General features: G+C 43.6%; 1 long non-coding RNA gene across 1 annotated transcript in view; it reads right to left on the bottom strand.

The window, feature by feature from the left end:
* LOC130294542 (uncharacterized) overlaps window positions 1–801 on the bottom strand; it is a 47,428-nt gene extending 46,627 nt beyond the window's left edge. The window contains exon 1 of the long non-coding RNA XR_008848530.1: window positions 755–801. This is a non-coding gene — a long non-coding RNA (uncharacterized LOC130294542). The remainder of the gene's footprint in view (window positions 1–754) is intronic.
* Between the last annotated feature and the right edge of the window lie 19,439 nt (window positions 802–20,240).

Below are 20,240 nucleotides of genomic sequence, written 5' to 3'. Positions count from 1 at the left end.
TAGACCTGCACAAGGCTGGGATGGGCTACAGGACAATAGGCAAGCAGCTTGGTGAGAAGGCAACAACTGTTGGCACAATTATTAGAAAATGGAAGTTCAAGATGACGGTCAATGTCCCTTGGTCTGGGGCTCCATTCAATATCTCACCTGATCATGAGGAAGGTGAGGGATCAGCCCAGAACTATACAGCAGGACCTGGTCAATAACCTGAAGAGAGCTGGGACCACAGTCTCAGAGAAAACCATTAGTAACACACTACGCTGTCATGAATTAAAATACTGCAGAGCATGCAAGGTACCCCTGCTCAAGTCAGTGTATGTCATAGAAACATAGAATGTGTCGGCAGATAAGAACCATTTGGCCCATCTAGTGTGCCCAATAATCAGAATCCTATCAATAGTCCCTGGCCCTATCTTATATGGAGGATAGCCTTATGCTTATCCCATGCATGTTCAAACTCCTTCACTGTATTTGCAGCGATCACTTCTGAAGGAAGGCTATTCCATGCATCCACTACTCTCTCAGTAATGTAATACTTCCTGATATTACTTTTAAACCTTTGCCCCTCTAATTTTAAACTTAGTCCTCATGTGGTAGTTTTTCTTCTTTTAAATATGCTATAGAAACATAATATGCTATAGAACCAGGCTCATCTGAAGTTTGCCAAAGACCATCTGGATGATTCAAAGGAGGAATGGGAGAAGGTCATGTGGTCTGACAACAAATAGAGCTTTTTGGTCTAAACTCCACTCACCATGTTTGGAGGAAGGAGAAGGATGAGTACAACCCCAAGTACACCATCCCAACCGTGAAGAATGGAGGTGGAAACATCATTTTTTGGGGCTGCTTTTCTGCAAAGGGGATGGGACAACTGCAGCGTATTGAAGGGAGGATGGATGGGTCGATGGGTCGTTTCTGGGTCTTCCAGCATGACAATGTCCTGAAACAGTGCGAAAGTGCGTAAATTATATACAAGACCAGTCCTCAAAGGACAGTGAAAAATATAGGATGAAAAATTAAAGGGAGAAAAGAAAAAGAACAAGAATTGGATAGAATAAGGAAAAAAGAAAGAAGAAAAAGAGAAAAAGAAAAATAATAGAAAATATAGAATGATTAATATATATATATATATATATATATATATATATATATGTGTGTGTGTGTGTGTATACATACATACACGTAAATATAATAAAGGAATATAATAAATGGGTAGAAGTATAACATGAGCGGGGTCGACCCCAGGTTCCGTCATTTGGTCGATAAACGGCCAGCCGATGACGGTTCGTGAGGGGGAACCCGACTCATGCTTCCTAAAGAAATCCAAAAAGTTTCAGTTCAGCATTGAGTCCCTTAGAGATAAATAAGTCAAATTCAAAGATTTTTCTTGCTTCTGCTCATGACATGCATGTGATGAAGTCACTACTTCTCCAACATCTTCTGTAAAGCTGTGAATATTTGCTCACATTTTTGTGATATTCATTAAAATGGAGGGACAAGGGATGTGTTTTTATACCTTTTTTAATATTATAAATGTGTTCAGAAATACGTGTCTTAAAATGGCGTTTGGTACGACCAATGTATTGTTTACCACATTTACACTGCACTAAATAGATAACACCTTACCTGTAACATTTTAGACATTCCTTTATTTTAAATGAGAAGTTATTAGATGTGGAAGATGCCTCTACAATTTTTTGGGGGAAAATTTGTAGTTCTACAACAGGTTCCACATATGTGGAAACCTTTAGTTTGTAACCAGTTTCATGGCGGTTAGAAGGGGGTTTAACAGTAAGTGCTACTTGTATACCTAGATTCGGTACTTTCATGTAAACAATTGGTGAATTATTAGGAAGGTGTTGTCCTATAATTTTATAAGAAATTTTAAATGTGGCAATTTAAAAAAAAAAAAAAAATCTCCACTTGCTTAAAATCTTTGTTAAAAGGAATGATACGTTTTGGATCTTGGTCAGTTATTTTTGGCTTCTTGGTATGTGTGAAAAAGGATCTTCTATCTAGTGCTCATATTTTATCAATAGATCTATTCAGCATTGTTTTGAGGTATCCCTTTTCAATGAATTTTTCAGTTAAAGAACAAGCTTCTTTTTCAAGTTGAGATTCTAAAGTGCAGTTTCTCTTAAGCCTACGCTATTAGCTTATAGGTACATTTAAGAGCCACCTAGGTAAATGGCAACTTTCAAAACGAATAAAACTATCTTAGATACAGGTTTTTGATAAGTACAGCATGTCAATTCTGGTGGATGTACAGATACCAAGAGGTCCAGAAATTTGAGGGATTCAGTGCCTATGTGTGGTGTAAATTTCACATTTTTGTATTTGTATTAAAATTTTGAATAAAAAGTTCTAAAAGATCCCTAGATACCTTCCATATAAATAAAATGTCGTCAATATAATGCCACCAGAGCACGAGATCCGTGCCTATCCTGGGAGTAATATGTGTATCCTCCCAGGCTGCCATGAAAAGGTTGGCATAACTAGGCGTGAATCTCGTGCCCATGGCAGTGTCCATCAGTTGCAGATAAAAGTCTCCCTCAAAGTAAAAATAATTTTGGGTTCAAATAAAAAATATGAAATCTAGAATAAAATCTATTTGTTCAGATAAAATATCATCTTTGGTTAAAAAATGTCTCACTGCCTCTAAACCAGCTCGATGTTGTATTATAGTGTATAAAGAGCTGACATCTAAAGATACTAAAATGTAATTGTCACGATGCCGGCTGGCAGGAGGTGGATCCTCTGTGCCAGAGAGGGATTGGCGTGGACCGTGCTAGTGGACCGGTTCTAAGTCACTACTGGTGTTCACCAGAGCCCGCCGCAAAGCGGGATGGTCTTGCTGCGGCGGTAGTAACCAGGTCGTAATCACTAGCAACGGCTCAACCTCTCTGACTGCTGAAGATAGGCGCGGTACAAGGGAGTAGACAAAAGCAAGGTCGGACGTAGCAGAAGGTCGGGGCAGGCAGCAAGGATCGTAGTCAGGGGCAACGGCAGGAGGTCTGGAACACAGGCTAGGAACACACAAGGAAACGCTTTCACTGGCACGATGGCAACAAGATCCGGCGAGGGAGTGCAGGGGAAGTGAGGTAAACATAGGGAGTGCACAGGTGAACACACTAATTAGAACCACTGCGCCAATCAGCGGTGCAGTGGCCCTTTAAATCGCAGAGACCCGGCGCGCGCGCGCCCTAGGGAGCGGGGCCGCGCGCGCCGGGACAGGACCGACGGAGAGCGAGTCAGGTACGGGAGCCGGGGTGCGCATCGCGAGCGGGCGCCACCCGCATCGCGAATCGCATCCCGGCTGGAGGCGGTATCGCAGCGCACCCGGTCAGTGGATCTGACCGGGGCGCTGCAGTAGCGAGAGTGTAGCGAGCGCTCCGGGGAGGAGCGGGGACCCGAAGCGCTCGGCGTAACAGTACCCCCCCCCTTGGGTCTCCCCCTCTTCTTGGAGCCTGAGAACCTGAGGACCAGACTTTTGTCTAGGATATTGTCCTCAGGTTCCCAGGATCTCTCTTCAGGACCACAGCCCTCCCAATCGACCAAAAAAAAGGTTTTCCCTCTGACCTTCTTGGAGGCCAGTATCTCCTTTACGGAGAAGATGTCCGAAGAGCCGGAAACAGGAGTGGGAGAAACAAGTTTGGGAGAGAAACGGTTGATGATGAGTGGTTTAAGAAGAGAAACGTGAAAGGCATTAGGAATACGAAGAGAAGGAGGAAGAAGAAGTTTGTAAGAGACAGGATTAATCTGGCACAAAATTTTGAAAGGACCAAGATAGCGTGGTCCCAATTTGTAGCTGGGAACACGGAAGCGGACATATTTAGCGGAGAGCCATACCTTGTCTCCGGGAGAAAAAATGGGGGGAGCTCTTCTTTTCTTATCAGCAAACTTCTTCATGCGTGATGAAGCCTGTAAGAGAGAATTTTGGGTATCTTTCCATATGGTGGAAAGATCACGAGTTATTTCATCCACAGCGGGCAAACCAGAGGGCAAGGGAGTAGGGAGGGGGGAAGAGGGTGACGGCCGTACACCACGAAAAATGGGGATTTGGAAGAAGATTCAGAGACTCTGAAGTTATACGAGAATTCGGCCCATGGTAGAAGATCTGCCCAGTCATCCTGTCGGGAGGAAACAAAATGCCGTAAATAATCACCCAGGACCTGGTTAATTCTTTCTACTTGCCCATTGGATTGAGGATGATAAGCAGAAGAAAAGTTTAATTTAATCTTGAGTTGTTTACAGAGAGCCCTCCAGAATTTTGACACGAATTGGACGCCTCTATCCGAGACGATCTGCGTGGGCAACCCGTGAAGACGAAAAATGTGTACAAAAAATTGTTTTGCCAACTGAGGCGCTGAAGGAAGACCAGGAAGAGGAATAAAATGTGCCATCTTGGAAAATCGATCAACGACCACCCAAACAACAGTGTTGCCACGGGATGGGGGTAAGTCTGTAATAAAGTCCATACCAATCAGAGACCAAGGCTGTTCGGGGACAGGCAGAGGATGAAGAAGACCAGCAGGCTTCTGGCGAGGAGTCTTATCCCGGGCACAGACAGTGCAGGCCCGCACAAAATCAACAACATCCGTCTCCAGAGTCGGCCACCAATAGAAACGAGAGATGAGTTGCACGGATTTCTTGATGCCCGCATGGCCTGCGAGATGGGAGGAGTGACCCCATTTGAGGATTCCGAGGCATTGGCGTGGAGAGACGAAGGTCTTCCCTGGAGGAGTTTGCCTGATGGAGGCTGGAGAAGTGGAGATCAGGCAGTCAGGAGAAATGATGTGTTGCGGAGAGAGCTCTACTTCCGAGGCATCCGAGGAACGAGAGAGAGCATCGGCCCTAATGTTCTTATCGGCAGGGCGAAAGTGAATTTCAAAATTAAACCGGGCAAAGAACAGAGACCACCTGGCCTGGCGAGGATTCAGCCGTTGGGCAGACTGGAGATAGGAGAGATTCTTGTGATCGGTGTAAATAATAACTGGAAATTTTGATCCCTCCAGCAGATGCCTCCATTCCTCAAGTGCTAATTTAATGGCCAGTAGCTCTCGATCCCCGATGGAGTAGTTCCTCTCCGCCGGAGAGAAGGTCCTAGAAAAAAAACCACAAGTAACAGCATGCCCGGAAGAATTTTTTTGTAGAAGGACCGCTCCAGCTCCTACTGAGGAGGCATCAACCTCCAATAGGAAGGGTTTAGATGGGTCAGGTCTGGAGAGCACGGGAGCAGAAGAAAAGGCAGACTTGAGCCGTTTAAAGGCGTCTTCCGCTTGAGGAGGCCATGACTTAGGATTGGCATTCTTCTTGGTTAAAGCCACGATAGGAGCCACAATGGTGGAAAAATGTGGAATAAATTGTCTGTAATAATTGGCGAACCCCAAAAAACGTTGGATAGCACGGAGTCCGGAGGGGCGTGGCCAATCTAAGACGGCAGAGAGTTTGTCTGGATCCATTTGTAGTCCCTGGCCAGAGACCAAGTATCCTAGGAAAGGAAGAGATTGACATTCAAACAGACATTTCTCCATTTTGGCATAAAGTTGATTGTCACGAAGTCTCTGAAGAACCATGCGGACATGCTGGCGGTGTTCTTCTAGGTTGGCAGAAAAAATCAGAATATCGTCCAGATACACAACAACACAGGAATATAAGAGATCACGAAAAATTTCATTAACAAAGTCTTGGAAGACGGCAGGGGCGTTGCACAGGCCAAAGGGCATGACAGGATACTCAAAGTGTCCATCTCTAGTGTTAAATGCCGTTTTCCATTCATCCCCCTCCCTGATGCGGATGAGATTATAAGCACCTCTTAAGTCCAGTTTGGTAAAGATGTGGGCACCTTGGAGGCGATCAAAGAGTTCAGAGATAAGAGGTAGGGGGTAGCGGTTCTTTACCGTGATTTTATTAAGTCCGCGGTAGTCAATGCAAGGACGTAGGGAGCCATCTTTTTTGGACACAAAGAAAAATCCAGCTCCGGCAGGAGAGGAGGATTTGCGGATAAAGCCCTTTTTTAAATTTTCCTGGATGTACTCAGACATAGCAAGAGTCTCTGGGGCGGACAGAGGATAAATTCTGCCCCGGGGTGGAGTAGTGCCCGGGAGGAGGTCAATAGGACAGTCATAAGGCCTGTGAGGAGGTAGAGTCTCAGCTTGTTTTTTGCAAAATACGTCAGCATAGTCCATATAGGCCTTAGGGAGACCGGTTACAGGGGGAACCACAGGGTCACGGCAGGGAGTACTGGGAACCGGTTTAAGGCAGTCCTTGAAACAAGAGGTACCCCAGCTCTTGATCTCCCCTGTGGACCAATCCAGGGTTGGGGAATGGTGTTGAAGCCATGGTAGTCCAAGGAGAATTTCGGAAGTGCAATTGGGGAGGACCAAAAACTCAATTTTTTCGTGATGAGGTCCGATGCACATTAGGAGGGGCTCAGTGCGGTAACGTATGGTACAGTCCAATCTTTCATTGTTAACACAATTGATGTAGAGGGGTCTGGCGAGACTGGTCACCGGGATGTTGAACCTGTTGATGAGAGAGGCCAAAATAAAATTTCCTGCAGATCCGGAATCCAAGAAGGCCATAGTAGAGAAGGAGAAGGTAGAGGCAGATATCCGCACAGGCACAGTAAGACGTGGAGAAGCAGAGTTGACATCAAGGACTGTCTCACCTTTGTGCGGAGTCAGCGTACGTCTTTCCAGGCGGGGAGGACGGATAGGACAAACCTTCAGGAAGTGTTCGGTACCGGCACAGTACAGGCAGAGATTCTCCATGCGGCGTCGTGTCCTCTCTTGAGGTGTCAGGCGAGACCGGTCAACTTGCATAGCCTCCACGGCGGGAGGCACAGGAACGGATTGCAGAGGACCAGAGGAGAGAGGAGCCGGGGAGAAAAAACGCCTCGTGCGAACAAAGTCCATATCCTGGCGGAGCTCCTGACGCCTTTCGGAAAAACGCATGTCAATGCGAGTGGCTAGATGAATGAGTTCATGTAGGTTAGCAGGGATTTCTCGTGCGGCCAGAACATCTTTAATGTTGCTGGATAGGCCTTTTTTAAAGGTCGTGCAGAGGGCCTCATTATTCCAGGATAGTTCTGAAGCAAGAGTACGGAATTGTACGGCGTACTCGCCAACGGAAGAATTACCCTGGACCAGGTTCAACAGGGCAGTCTCAGCAGAAGAGGCTCGGGCAGGTTCCTCAAAGACACTTCGAATTTCCGAGAAGAAGAAGTGTACAGAGGCAGTGACGGGGTCATTGCGGTCCCAGAGCGGTGTGGCCCATGACAGAGCTTTTCCAGACAGAAGACTGACTACGAAAGCCACCTTAGACCTTTCAGTAGGAAACTGGTCCGACATTATCTCCAAGTGCAGGGAACATTGTGAAAGGAAGCCACGGCAAAACTTAGAGTCCCCATCAAATTTATCCGGCAAGGATAGTCGTAGGCCTGAAGCGGCCACTCGCTGCAGAGGAGGTGCAGGAGCTGGCGGAGGAGATGATTGCTGAAGCTGTGGTAGTAGCTGCTGTAGCATCACGGTCAGTTGAGACAGCTGGTGGCCTTGTTGCGCTATCTGTTGTGACTGCTGGGCGACCACCGTGGTGAGGTCGGCGACAACTGGCAGAGGAACTTCAGCGGGATCCATGGCCGGATCTACTGTCACGATGCCGGCTGGCAGGAGGTGGATCCTCTGTGCCAGAGAGGGATTGGCGTGGACCGTGCTAGTGGACCGGTTCTAAGTCACTACTGGTGTTCACCAGAGCCCACCGCAAAGCGGGATGGTCTTGCTGCGGTGGTAGTAACCAGGTCGTATCCACTAGCGACGGCTCAACCTCTCTGACTGCTGAAGATAGGCGCGGTACAAGGGAGTAGACAAAAGCAAGGTCGGACGTAGCAGAAGGTCGGGGCAGGCAGCAAGGATCGTAGTCAGGGGCAACGGCAGGAGGTCTGGAACACAGGCTAGGAACACACAAGGAAACGCTTTCACTGGCACGATGGCAATAAGATCCGGCGAGGGAGTGCAGGGGAAGTGAGGTAAACATAGGGAGTGCACAGGTGAACACACTAATTAGAACCACTGCGCCAATCAGCGGCGCAGTGGCCCTTTAAATCGCAGAGACCCGGCGCGCGCGCCCCTAGGGAGCGGGGCCACGCGCGCCGGGACAGGACCGACGGAGAGCGAGTCAGGTACGGGAGCCGGGGTGCGCATCGCGAGCGGGCGCCACCCGCATCGCGAATCGCATCCCGGCTGGAGGCGGTATCGCAGCGCACCCGGTCAGTGGATCTGACCGGGGCGCTGCAGTAGCGAGAGTGTAGCGAGCGCTCCGGGGAGGAGCGGGGACCCGAAGCGCTCGGCGTAACAGTAATCTTGTTCCCAAATGATCGTTTGTAAAATTCTAATTTCTGTTGTGTCTAAATAAAAATTAGTGACCTGTACAAAAGGTTGTAAAAAACTTGAGATAAATTAAAAGTTAGTGATTCAATTCCGGATATAATGGGGCAACCTGCTGGATTTATAGTCTTTATGAATCTTGGGGAGACAGTAGAAAAGGGAAGTCTCCCCTGGGTCCCCAAGATAAAATCATGTTCTTTGTTGGTGAGAATATCTAATGAAAGTGCATAGTCACAAAGTGTTTTTATTGCTATGGTAAACTCTTTAGTAGGGTTGGATCTCAATTTCATATATGTATCGCTGTCAGATAATTGTCTCATGCATTCATCATTGTATTTTGTAGTATCTAATATGACGATTCCGCCCCCTTTATCTGCGGGGCGGATTGTGATTCCTTTATTCTTTTGTAATTCAGAGATGACTACGTTTTCTTTGTATGTGATATTAATACATTTTACATTTGGTTTCATTTTTCTGAGATTCGCCTCTACTGATTTTTTGTAGGCTAAAATATCAGGTCTGGCCTCTTGTTAGAGATAGAAGCTAGATTTCAAAGTACATGTTATGTGTTTATATTTATTACATTGTGTAGCTGGTATAATAGGGGGTTGTTTAAGAAAATATTTTTTGAGGCAGAGACGTCTAACAAATTTTTTAATTCCTGTATAGGTATCGAATTTGCTAATAGGTTGACTAGGTGAAAATGTTAACCCTTTATTTAACAAAATTGTCTGTGAGAGTAGTAGAACGTAAAAAGATAATGGGGGAGATTTATCAAGAAATGTCAATGTTAGATCAAATTTCCACTTTTTTTTTGTCTATACTTTGACTAACGTGCGCCTTATTCATCAATAATGTGCAGCGTAATGATGAATAAGGTGCAGCTCTTCTTTAGCGTGTAAAGTTGTCTAACGTACACCTTTTTTTTTTAAAAGAGTCAGACCAACAACCAGAGGCCTGGGTTCTAAACCCATGGTACACGTACCCATAGGGGTATGCCACGGGTTGAGCGTTGGTATGAAAAGCACGACAAATACTGGCCATGCACTGGCAAGTACTTGTCAGCGCATAGCCGGGCAAACCTCCAGCTGTTGCAAAACTACAATTCTCAGCATGCAGTGACAGAAGGGCATGCTGGGACTTGAAGTTATGCAACAGCTGGAGGCACACTACTATAACTTTCAGCATGCCCTTTGGCTGTCTGTGCATGCTGGGGGTTGTAGTTATACAACAGCTGGAGGCACACTGGTTGCAAAACACAGAGTTTGTTACTCCAGCTGTTGCAAAACTAAAACTCCCAGCATGCATGGTCTGTCAGTGCATACTGGGAGTTATAGTTTTGCAACAGCTGGAGGCACACGGGTTGGGAAACACTGAGTTAGAAAACAGATAATGTTTCCCAGACAGTGTGCCTCCAGTTGTTGCAAAACTACAACTCCCAGCATGCCCAGACAGCTGAAGGGCATGCTGGGAGTTGCAGTTTTGAAACAACTGGAGGAGGACAGATTGGGAACCACTGTGTAGTGGTCTCCAAATTGTGGCCCTCCAGATGTTGCAAAACTTCAACTCCAAGCATGCCCAGACTGCCTAGGCATGCTGGGAGTTGTAGTTTGGCAACATCTGCAGGGACTGGACTGTCAGGGCATGCTGAGAGTTCTAGTTTTGCAACATCTGGAAGAGCACAGATTCAAGACCACTGCACAGTGGTCTACAAACTGTGGCCCTCCAGATGTTGCAAAACTCCAGATGTTGCAAAACTACAACTCCCTGAGGGGGGAGTGGGGAGAAATAGTCCATAACTTATACTGAAATATCGGTATAAGTTATCGGCTATCAGGCTGGTAACAGCGGGACTTCTGCCAGTTAACTTGTGCGATGCTGCGCATCGCCGGGTTAACTGAATGCCGTCTATAGATGGCGGAATGCACTAAGGACCTGCGCAATTCGCTGTCTATAGACGGGATTCTGTGGGAAGGGGTTAAAGGTTGTGAATTGTGGAAGGTAGAAATTATTCTCACACCTACTGGTGTAGCTTTGCGCCTAAAAATGTAACTTTGCACACAAAATAGCGACTTTTGAAAAAAGTCGCAAATGATAAATACGTGACCACTGCATGGTCAAAAAGAAAAAGTTCTACGGGTAGGCAAAAAGAGTAAAACTGTCTATATCAAAAGGCGCATAAAAGTCTCAAAATATGTTGCTTGCACCTGAACTGCGCCTAATCATAGACAAACAAAATGCTCTAAAAGCAATGATAAATCTCCTCCAATGTCTGTATCACTTAATTTGTCTTTCCTATTTTCAATGTTGGTTGTGTTTTTTCTAGTATTTTGTTTATATCGTTGGCGTGCCCTCTTTTTTGGGGTGTGTGTATGTGATGAGTAGTGTGAATTACAGCAGAAATAGCAGAAATCCCTGCTCCAGTGTGTACAACATTTCATCTCTGTAATTGCAAACAAAGGTTTCAGTACCAAATAAGTTATGCTTAAGTTATGCTTTTCTGATGTATTAAATACTTTTGTCATGCAATAAAATGCAAATTCATTTTGTTAAAAAATCACACAATGTGATTTGCTGGACTTTTGTTTTAGATTCTGTCTCTCATAGTTAGAGAGTACCGATGATAAAAATTACAAACCACCAAAGTGGTAACGGTCCAGAAGCTACGTAGAAGAATCTCTAAACATCTTAGTACTATTAACACAAGTAGTGATACACCATTGGCAAGGCATTATGTGGAAGTCCACAACGGTGATCTCTCCCAACTACAATGGGGATTTATCAGGCCAAATTATCAATTATCAGTTGGGTTCACGGAATGGTAACCTAGACAAGAAAATGCTGCACATTGAAGCTAAATGGATTTACATATTCCAAATGGACTTTACAAAGGTTTTACTTTTTCAGCCTTCCTATGAATCCTTCTTTGCCTTTAAATTATTTTTAACAACTTTTCCCTAAGAGATTTGATATATACATTTTCAAAGAGGTAGTCACATTGTAGTGACCGGTCCTATTAATATGATGAATTTGTTTGAGGAGCAACCCTTATGGTTCTGTGATGAGGACTGACTAGATGGGTGGCTGAGCGAATAGGCCTATTTATAACTGACACTTTGAGGACTGATATGTCCAACTTGCAGTCTGTTCTGTGACCTACAGACTAATTGAATCATACAAACTTACCTGAACAATTACATCATTATGTATGTACCCATGGTGTAATGACTGTACCCCTATAATTGGAATATAATCTTTCTGACACACAGGATACTATAGTGATAGAAGTAAAAGTAATTACTTACTACATGATATTCGTACAAAGTTTCCAGTGGATCGCGCTGGTGCACAGTCATGCACTGAGGTAGACTTTGCTAGCCGGAGACACAACTGACTGCAAGTTTTTAATCTTATGTGTCTGTTTCTTAGTTTAAATAAAGAATATACTTAGGTTAGGTATATACTTATATTAGGTATTTAGGAAATTATTTGTAGTGGTTGAGAAATAAAGGGTTCTAGTGACCATTTACGTGGTTTATAGTGTTCACTTTTCTGAAGGAAGCTCGGGTATACACGTTTACAAAAAGAGTTAATTCAGTGACTCGCTGGGACTAGTAACAGGTACCAAGAGGTCTGTTGGCTTTAACCCTTGCACTATTACAATCTTGTTAGTGTTTCAGCTGGACCGATAGGATGTGATCGTGACACCAGGATGTGCAGATATAGTTTCACTGTAAAGCTTACGTTTTTATGCCCATGACAATTTGGGGCTGTTATAGCTCCTGAAAAAGAACCTTCTCTACTTCTGATAAACTAACATCTTCTCCCCTAAGGAAGAGAGAAGGTATAGAGAATTATATAGAGTCTGTGGGTAGAAGGAGTACATGTGCCCCATGACTTCACTTTAGGACTTTCAAGGACTTCAGACCAGGCTTAGGAAAAAGTACCTGCCAAGGTTAATTTTGTTCAATAGTAATCTGCAGCGGGCATTGCAGCTCAGAGTAAGTAGAGTATTTTGGAATTCACTGGGTGCGCAACCGTTTGCATAACACAAATGGCATCTCACACACCATTAGAACAGATATCTCACAGGGAGTGCTCTGGTGGAAATATTACCACCAACATCTGTGCAGCCTCCTTATCAAAGTGTCAAAGAGTTGGAAAAACCCTTTGGATGCCATTGTGCCAGTATAGAATATAAGTCTAAGCTATTACTTGCCTTAAACTATGGAAGAATCTTATGGCAGGATTCTGGCTCAATTTTGGTGCACAATGTCATATACTAAGCTTTCCTTTTTTATCAATTCCATGCTCCTTTGTTGAACATGGTGCAGAAAATGTAAGGCAGGTTTTTAATCAATAGTAAATTTAGGTCATTCTCTCCAAAAATTAATTCCACGATAGTACTGTAGCTCTATAGTAAAGAAGTACACAATACAGGAAGAACAGTAATATTGTAAAGAGGGTGAGTGTGCTATATGGATAAATAATGCCTAAAATGTTTCTTTAACATATAGCATTAGGCTAATATTCAGTAGTCATATGCTCTATGCTTATATTCTACAGTACTAATGTACAATGATCCCCCGACCTACAATGCCCCAACATACGATCATTTCAACATACGATGGCCTCTCAGAGGCCATTGTATGTTAAAGGCAGCATCAACACACAATGCTTTTGTATGTTTGGGCCATTGCATAAACGGCTATCTGGCAGCGCAGACTGCACCCAGTGTGCTCCAGTGAGTGTCACTCACCTGTCCCCGCTGCTCCGGGCTGTCCTCTTCATGCTCCGCTGCATAGCTGTCGCTCTCCATCATCATCACGTCGCGCACGCCATAACATCATCCAATAGGATCGGCGCACGCAGCAACGTGATGACGGCGATGGAGAGCGACGATCGAGGGCAGCACTATTTTTTATTGCACTGATCCCTCAACATACGATAAATTCAAGTAACGATGTTTCATTTGGAACGAATTACCATCGTATGTTGAGGCACCACTGTTTTCTATGATTCCCAGACAGATTGAATTGTTTTGTTAGCCTTACAAATGACTTTTGTGTACTACAAATAATTCACACATTGCAGGTTTCTATGCAGAAGTAGAATTAGTGGTAATTACACTAAATAAAACATTTTATACATAACGACTGTAATGTAGTTTTGGATGTGTGACTATAAAAGTAAAAGGTGGAAATTAAATTTAAGAAACCTGCTTATTCTATGATGCATTAAAAGTGTTAATGTAAGATTCTACATTGGTGACAATACTCCTGGTCAAACCTAACACACTAAACCCCAGGGCCAAAGCCCGGGGTATGATACCCCTATTGCTTACCCCCTAAAATATAACTTTTATTGGGTGCTAGTAAAAAAATCCCAAAGAAACTAATAAAGATTTAAAACTGATGCCAGGTGTACCGAGTGTTTGTATCACAGTTAAGAGAATAGTCACCGCTATTTCTCCAAAAGTAGCCCTGCAGTGGCTATTTATATAAAGAGTAACACTCTGGAATCGCTTAAAAACAAACACAATTGCTGCCTCTACATGTTTTCACGCCTCCGCGGCTTTCTCAAGAGGCAATGGTGGCAATGGCAGCTGTCAAAATGGCGGAGGGGGTATTTATAAACCACCCTCCCCTTGTCATCAATGTGCGTCTAGGTTTACTATCCAATAGGATTTACTTTAACATCAATTGGGCTCCAGGTTACTAATAGACCCTCTCCCGCAATTAAGATCATCTGGGTGAGTCTCCTACTCACCAATCACGGTCGGGAAACTTCATGTCCGGGAGCCCGTCATGCTCGTGTCATATCCGCGTCATTCCCCCATCATCTAGCGGCGCCCATGTCTACTCACTGCATCATAGCGCTGCGCCGCGCATGTCAGGTGCCGGAATCGCCGTCAGCGCTGTCAAGTCAATGGCGCATGCGCTAGAAATTGGCGCATGCGCTGGTACTTAGAAAAAAAGCTACTAAAACTCCTCTACAATACCCTATAGATGGTATAGACTACTGTGGTGCATTCTGAATCAGTAATCTCTAAAGAAGAAAGATCGGTACTAACATGGTGATAGTGCTCCACATCAAAGAGGGGATTGTGCATAGATCAGTGCCAATAAAAAGGAAAAAAGAGAGAATATGTCTATATACTAACGTAATTATGAGTAAAGTAAACATAACAGTGAGAGACGACTAAAATATAAATAAGATGAAAATAGTGTGTCAATCTATAACAAATAAAGGATATTCATACATACTAGCAGGAATATAAATAGTAAGGATAATTGTGAGGATAAAAATTCTAACGGAAAAGTATATGTACATTATTACCATATTTGGCAACCACAGTCCAATTCAGCAAATCCGCTGTCTATAACAGCAAGCAGTATCAGACTACATCACATAGTACCTATATTTGTCAAAGATATAATAACTTTGATTACTAATCACTGATGCAGGTAACCAACGAGCACAAAAAATTATAAATGATAAAAACAAAAATATATATATAAGTGACCTGGAATCCCATAATGACAACTGCCAATAAGTAAACAGAATAGAATTGGGTTTTTTTTTTTCAAAATTAACAAAAATCTAAAAATGAAGGCATATTATAGAAAAGCTGCAAAAGAGAAGCCTTCGTTCAAGCCCAGTGGTGATTGACTTCGTAGTCGCCAGATCCATCTCGCCTCTTCTTGTAATAGGCGGGTATCAATGTTTCCTTTCCTCGGTCCTTGTTGTAATTGACATATCCCCGCAAACTTAATCTCCTCCAATCTCCCATTGTGGATTGTCAGCATATGTCTCGCCAATGGCGTATCCTTAGCCGTTCTGATGTTACTCAAATGTTGGGAGATTCTCCTCCGCAGTTCTTGAATCGTTTTTCTTGAATACTCCTGGTCAGTGCAATGCTCAGATGTCTGCAGAGAATACTCAGAATACACACTTAAGTACTCACTTTAGGAGAGAGCTGTAATACTGACTTCCAAAACTGTCACCTAATTTATCTACAGATTTATGACAAGAGAAGGGTCATTATAAGGCCTTGTGTATAGCTGAAGGCCATAATAAAGAGACCATGCTGCTACCAGTGGTTTAAAAAGCCTATTTACAAGAGGCTGCTTTTGCGCATGTATAGTTTACAAAACCATCAGCTGTAAAGGCAGCTTTGGACTGGCCTACCAGAGTACACAACCCAACAGAAAAAATTAGATTGGCTATACAAGTACATCTAAGCAAACAACATGGTGTACAGATGTAGCAGAGTTAGCAGTCAGAGTTTCAGAACGTTAACCCACCAAATCTGACTTTTAACTCTGTATGTATATATCAAGCATTTGACTAAAATATTAGAATAAGGGTTTGGAGCACAGCAGGACAGGACTACTCTAGCCAGCAGGGATGTGTAGATCACTAAGTTGTACCTTGTTCTTCTGGACTCCAATATTGTCTATATATACAGCTGTCTGCCATCTGTTGGTATATTGTACTATCTTCAATTTAAAGGGGATTATCCACCCTTTGGAAAAAAAAATTGCTAAGCAGCACAAATGTAATAAAATAACATGAAAAAATACTCACATGTTTGATCCCATGGCAATCTAGCAGAAAAGCTCCGATGTGTGCACCAATTTCTGTTTACTAGCGGCGGACACTTGACTGATGCAGCCTGTCAGACAATCTCTATGTGTCCCAAGAATTCAGTAATTTACTGCCTCCTATTTACAATCCTGTGTAAATTGCTTATTCCAATCCATTCAGCCCTTCCCCAAAAAAGCACAATCTTGCAATACGCAAATAAAGTCTTAAATGCACTGGAGGCCGGTCTAAACACTATCTGCATCTCTACTGCTGTCCCCTGGGTCTCATATGCGCCACCCGGCTTATTGAGGAGAAGGAGATAAATATTGATGAGCAGGGCAGCAGAAAGGGGACCTCAGGTACAGCATCAGAGGTGCAGATAGTCTTCAGAGTTTATTGGCATATTTCAAAATTGTACTATATCTCCATAACAAAATACATTCTAATATAATACTATAATAATACTAAGGATCCCCCACGCTAGCAACCTGTAGATTCAGGTTAGTGGGGTTGATGAATCTGTTCTACCACATCAGAATCAGACAAGAGGTTACCCATAAAAACCTTCCCACCAGGCAAAGGGAGTGCCCCCTTCTTGAAGGGCTTTAACTCCTTAAGGACAATGGACGTATATTTACGTCCATTGCCGGCTTCCGTTATATGAAGCGCGCTCAGGAGCGTGGCTAATGCCAGACATCGCCGATCAGGCTGATGTGTCTGGTATTAACCATTTATACGCCAAAATCAAAGTTGATTGCGGCATCTAAAACGGGAGAAAAGTCATCCCGGCTAGCTCAGCGGGCAGTTCGGGACATCCGCGGTGAAATCGCGGCACCCCAAACAGGTGAGAGGATGGCAGAAGGGCCAGGTTGGAGCAGTCGATGCCAGACTGGAGCAGTCGATTACAGATAACACTGATCAATGCTATGCTATGGCAGTGTATGCAATCTAAGGATGGAATGTAATAGTGCCCTATGGGGACTAAAAAATAGTGTAAAAAAGTAATTTAAAAAAGTTAATAAATGTGATTTAACCCCTTCCCTAATAAAAGATTGAATCAACCCCCCTTTCCCCCCCCAAAAAATGTAAACAAAAATAAACATATGTGGTGCTGTCACATGTGTAAAAAGTCACAAACAAAAATGGTACCGATAAAAACTACAGACCATGGCTCAAAAAATGGCGGCCATCACGTCCCCTCCTATAGACTTGCATTGATGGGGCGTGGCATGACATCACGAGGGGAATGCTCGTGATGTCACAAACCCCGACGCCGGCACCCAGTATTCAAAATGAACGCCAAGCACTGCACAGAGATCCCCATGATCAGACATCAGACATATTCCCTATTCTTCGAATAGGGGATAAGATGTCTAGGGATGGAGTACCCCTTTAAGGCTAAAATGTGCTTGGTACTTAAAGGGGTACTCCGGCCCTAATAAATCTTATCCCCTATCCAAAGGATAGGATATAAGATGTCTGATCGCGGGGGTCCCGCTGCTGGGGACCCCCTGCAATCTGTCATTCACGGCCGTCACGCCCCCTCCCATAGACTTGCATTGAAGGGGCGGGGTATGACATCACACGGGGCAAAGTCGTGACGTCACGATACTCCGGCCCGTGGTCATCACGCTGCACACTCGGAGCCTCCAGTGCTGCGGAGAGCTTGCAAAGGTGGGTGCTGAATGACAGATTGTGGGGGGGCCTGACGCTGGGGACAGCGCGATCAGACATCTTATCCTTTATCCTTTGAATCAGGGCCGAAGTACCCCTTGGACGTAAATGTATGTCATGCTGCGGTGGTACTTAACACACCATGACGTACATTTACGCGCCGCCTTGACCGCGAGCACCGGACCGGTGCTCGCGTTATGTGCGGCAGGTCCCGGCTGCTATCAGCAGCCAGGGACCCGCCAGAAATGGCGGACATCCGCGATCGCGAGGATGTCCGCCATTAACCCCTCAGATGCCGTGATCAATACAGATCACAGCATCTGCGGCAGTGCGGTACTTTGAATGGATGATCAGATCGCCCGCAGCGCTGCCGCGGGGATCCGATCATCCAGCATGGCAGCCGGAGGTCCCCTCACCTGTCTCCGGCTGTCTCCTGGGGTCTTCTGCTCTGGTCTAAGATCGAGCAAAAGATCACCGATAACACTGATCAGTGCTGTGTCCTATGCATAGCACTGAACAGTATTAGCAATCAATTGATTGCTATAAATAGTCCCCTATGGGGAATATAAAAAAAAAAAGTTAAAAAATGTAAGATAAAAAAGTAAAAAAAAATGTGTAAATCCAGTCCCCCAATAAAAAAGTAAAACGTCTGTTTTTCCCATTTTACCCCCAAAAAAGCGTAAAAAAAATAAATTTATACACATATTTGGTATCGGCACGTGCATAAAAGTCTGAACTATTAAAATATATTTTTTTAATTATGCCATATGGTGAACGGCCTAAACATAAAAAAAAATGTTAAAAGTCCAAAAAATGAGAAAGTTATAGGTGGTCAAAATAGGCCAATTTCCAACATACTAATTTTGTTAAAATGGTTTGAGATTTTTTTTAAGTGGTACAATTATAGAAAACCATATAACATGGGTATCATTTTAATCGTATTGACCCACAGAATAGAGAAATTTTTTACCAGAAAGTGTACAGCGTGAAAACAAAACCTTCCAAAATTTGCTAAATTGCGATTTTCTTTTCAATTTTCCCACATAAATAATATTTGTTTGGTTGCGCCGTACATTTTATGGTAAAATAAGTGATGTAATTACAAAGTACATACAATATGAACAATTGTAGAAAGTGCACTCACCACATTGTTTGCTTCATTTGCGCTTTAATTCACACGAATAAAGAGATGCAGGTGTAGGGGGATGCCAAAGGAGGGAGGTGCGTGTTGGCTACCGAACCGTCTCACGCTACATGCGCTTCATAAGGCCCTTACTGAGTAAGGCGCCTTATGAAGCGCATGTAGCGTGAGACGGTTCCGTAGCCCATACGCACCTCCCTCCTTTGGCATCCCCCTGCACCTGCATCTCTGTATTCATGTGAATTAAAGCACAAATGAAGCAAACAATGTGGTGAGTGCACTTGTCTACTTTCTACAATTGTTCATATATACATTGATCTGTATCTTTTACAAGCTTAACACCGCTGCTACTACTAGTGCATCTACAGAGCAACTGCTTAAGTGTGTAATATCGATAGGGTTCCATCAGTTGTGTGAAGAGCAGTGCCAGGTGTACTTCTTCTTACTACTATTTTAATTTCAAAGTACAATTGGTGATGCAAAAAACAAGCCCTCATTTGGGTCTGTGGATGGAAATATAAAATAGTTATGATTTTTAGAAGGCGAGGGGGGAGACAATGCTAAATAAAATTGATCTGGTCCTTAAGGCCAAAATGGGCCTGGTCCTTAAGGGGTTAACCCCTTAAGGACGGAGCCCATTTTCACCTATAGGACGAAGCCCTTTTTTGCAAATCTGACCATTGTCACTTTAAACATCAATAACTCTGGAATGCTTTTACTTATCAATCTGATTCCGAGATTGTTTTTTCATGACATATTCTTCTTTAACATAGTGGTAAATTATTGTGGTAACTTGCATCCTTTCTTGGTAAAAAATCCCCAAATTTGATGAAAAATTTTTTAATTTTGCATTTTTCTAACTTTGAAGCTCTTTGCTTGTAAGGAAAATGGATATTCCCAAATTTTTTGGGGGGGGATTCACATATACAATATGTCTACTTTATGTTTGCATCATAAAATTGACGAATTTTTACTTTTGGAAGACACCAGAGGGCTTCAAAGTTCAGCAGAAATTTTCCAATTTTTCACAAAATTTTCAAACTCACAATTTTTCAGGGACCAGTTCAGGTTTGAAGTGGATTTTAAGGGTTTTCATATTAGAAATACCTCATAAATGACCACATTATAAAAACTGCACCCCCCAAAGTATTCAAAATGACATTCAGTAAGTGTTGTAACCCTTTTGGTGTTTCACAGGAAAAGCAGCAAAGTGAAGGAGAAAATTCAAAATCTTCATTTTTTACACTCGCATGTTCTTGTAGACCCAATTTTTGAATTTTTACAAGGGGTAAAAGGAGAAAATGTATACTTGTATGTGTAACCCAATTTCTCTCGAGTAAGCACATACCTCATATGTCTATGTAAAGTGTTCGGCGGGCGCAGTAGAGGGCTCAGAAGTGATGGAGCGACAAGGGGATTTTGGAGAGTACGTTTTTCTGAAATGGTTTTTG

Source organism: Hyla sarda, chromosome 10 (assembly GCF_029499605.1).
Source record: "Hyla sarda isolate aHylSar1 chromosome 10, aHylSar1.hap1, whole genome shotgun sequence".
NCBI lineage: Eukaryota > Metazoa > Chordata > Amphibia > Anura > Hylidae > Hyla > Hyla sarda.
The sequence above is the reverse complement of the archived record's forward strand: the minus strand, read 5'-3'. Positions and strand labels throughout refer to the sequence as shown.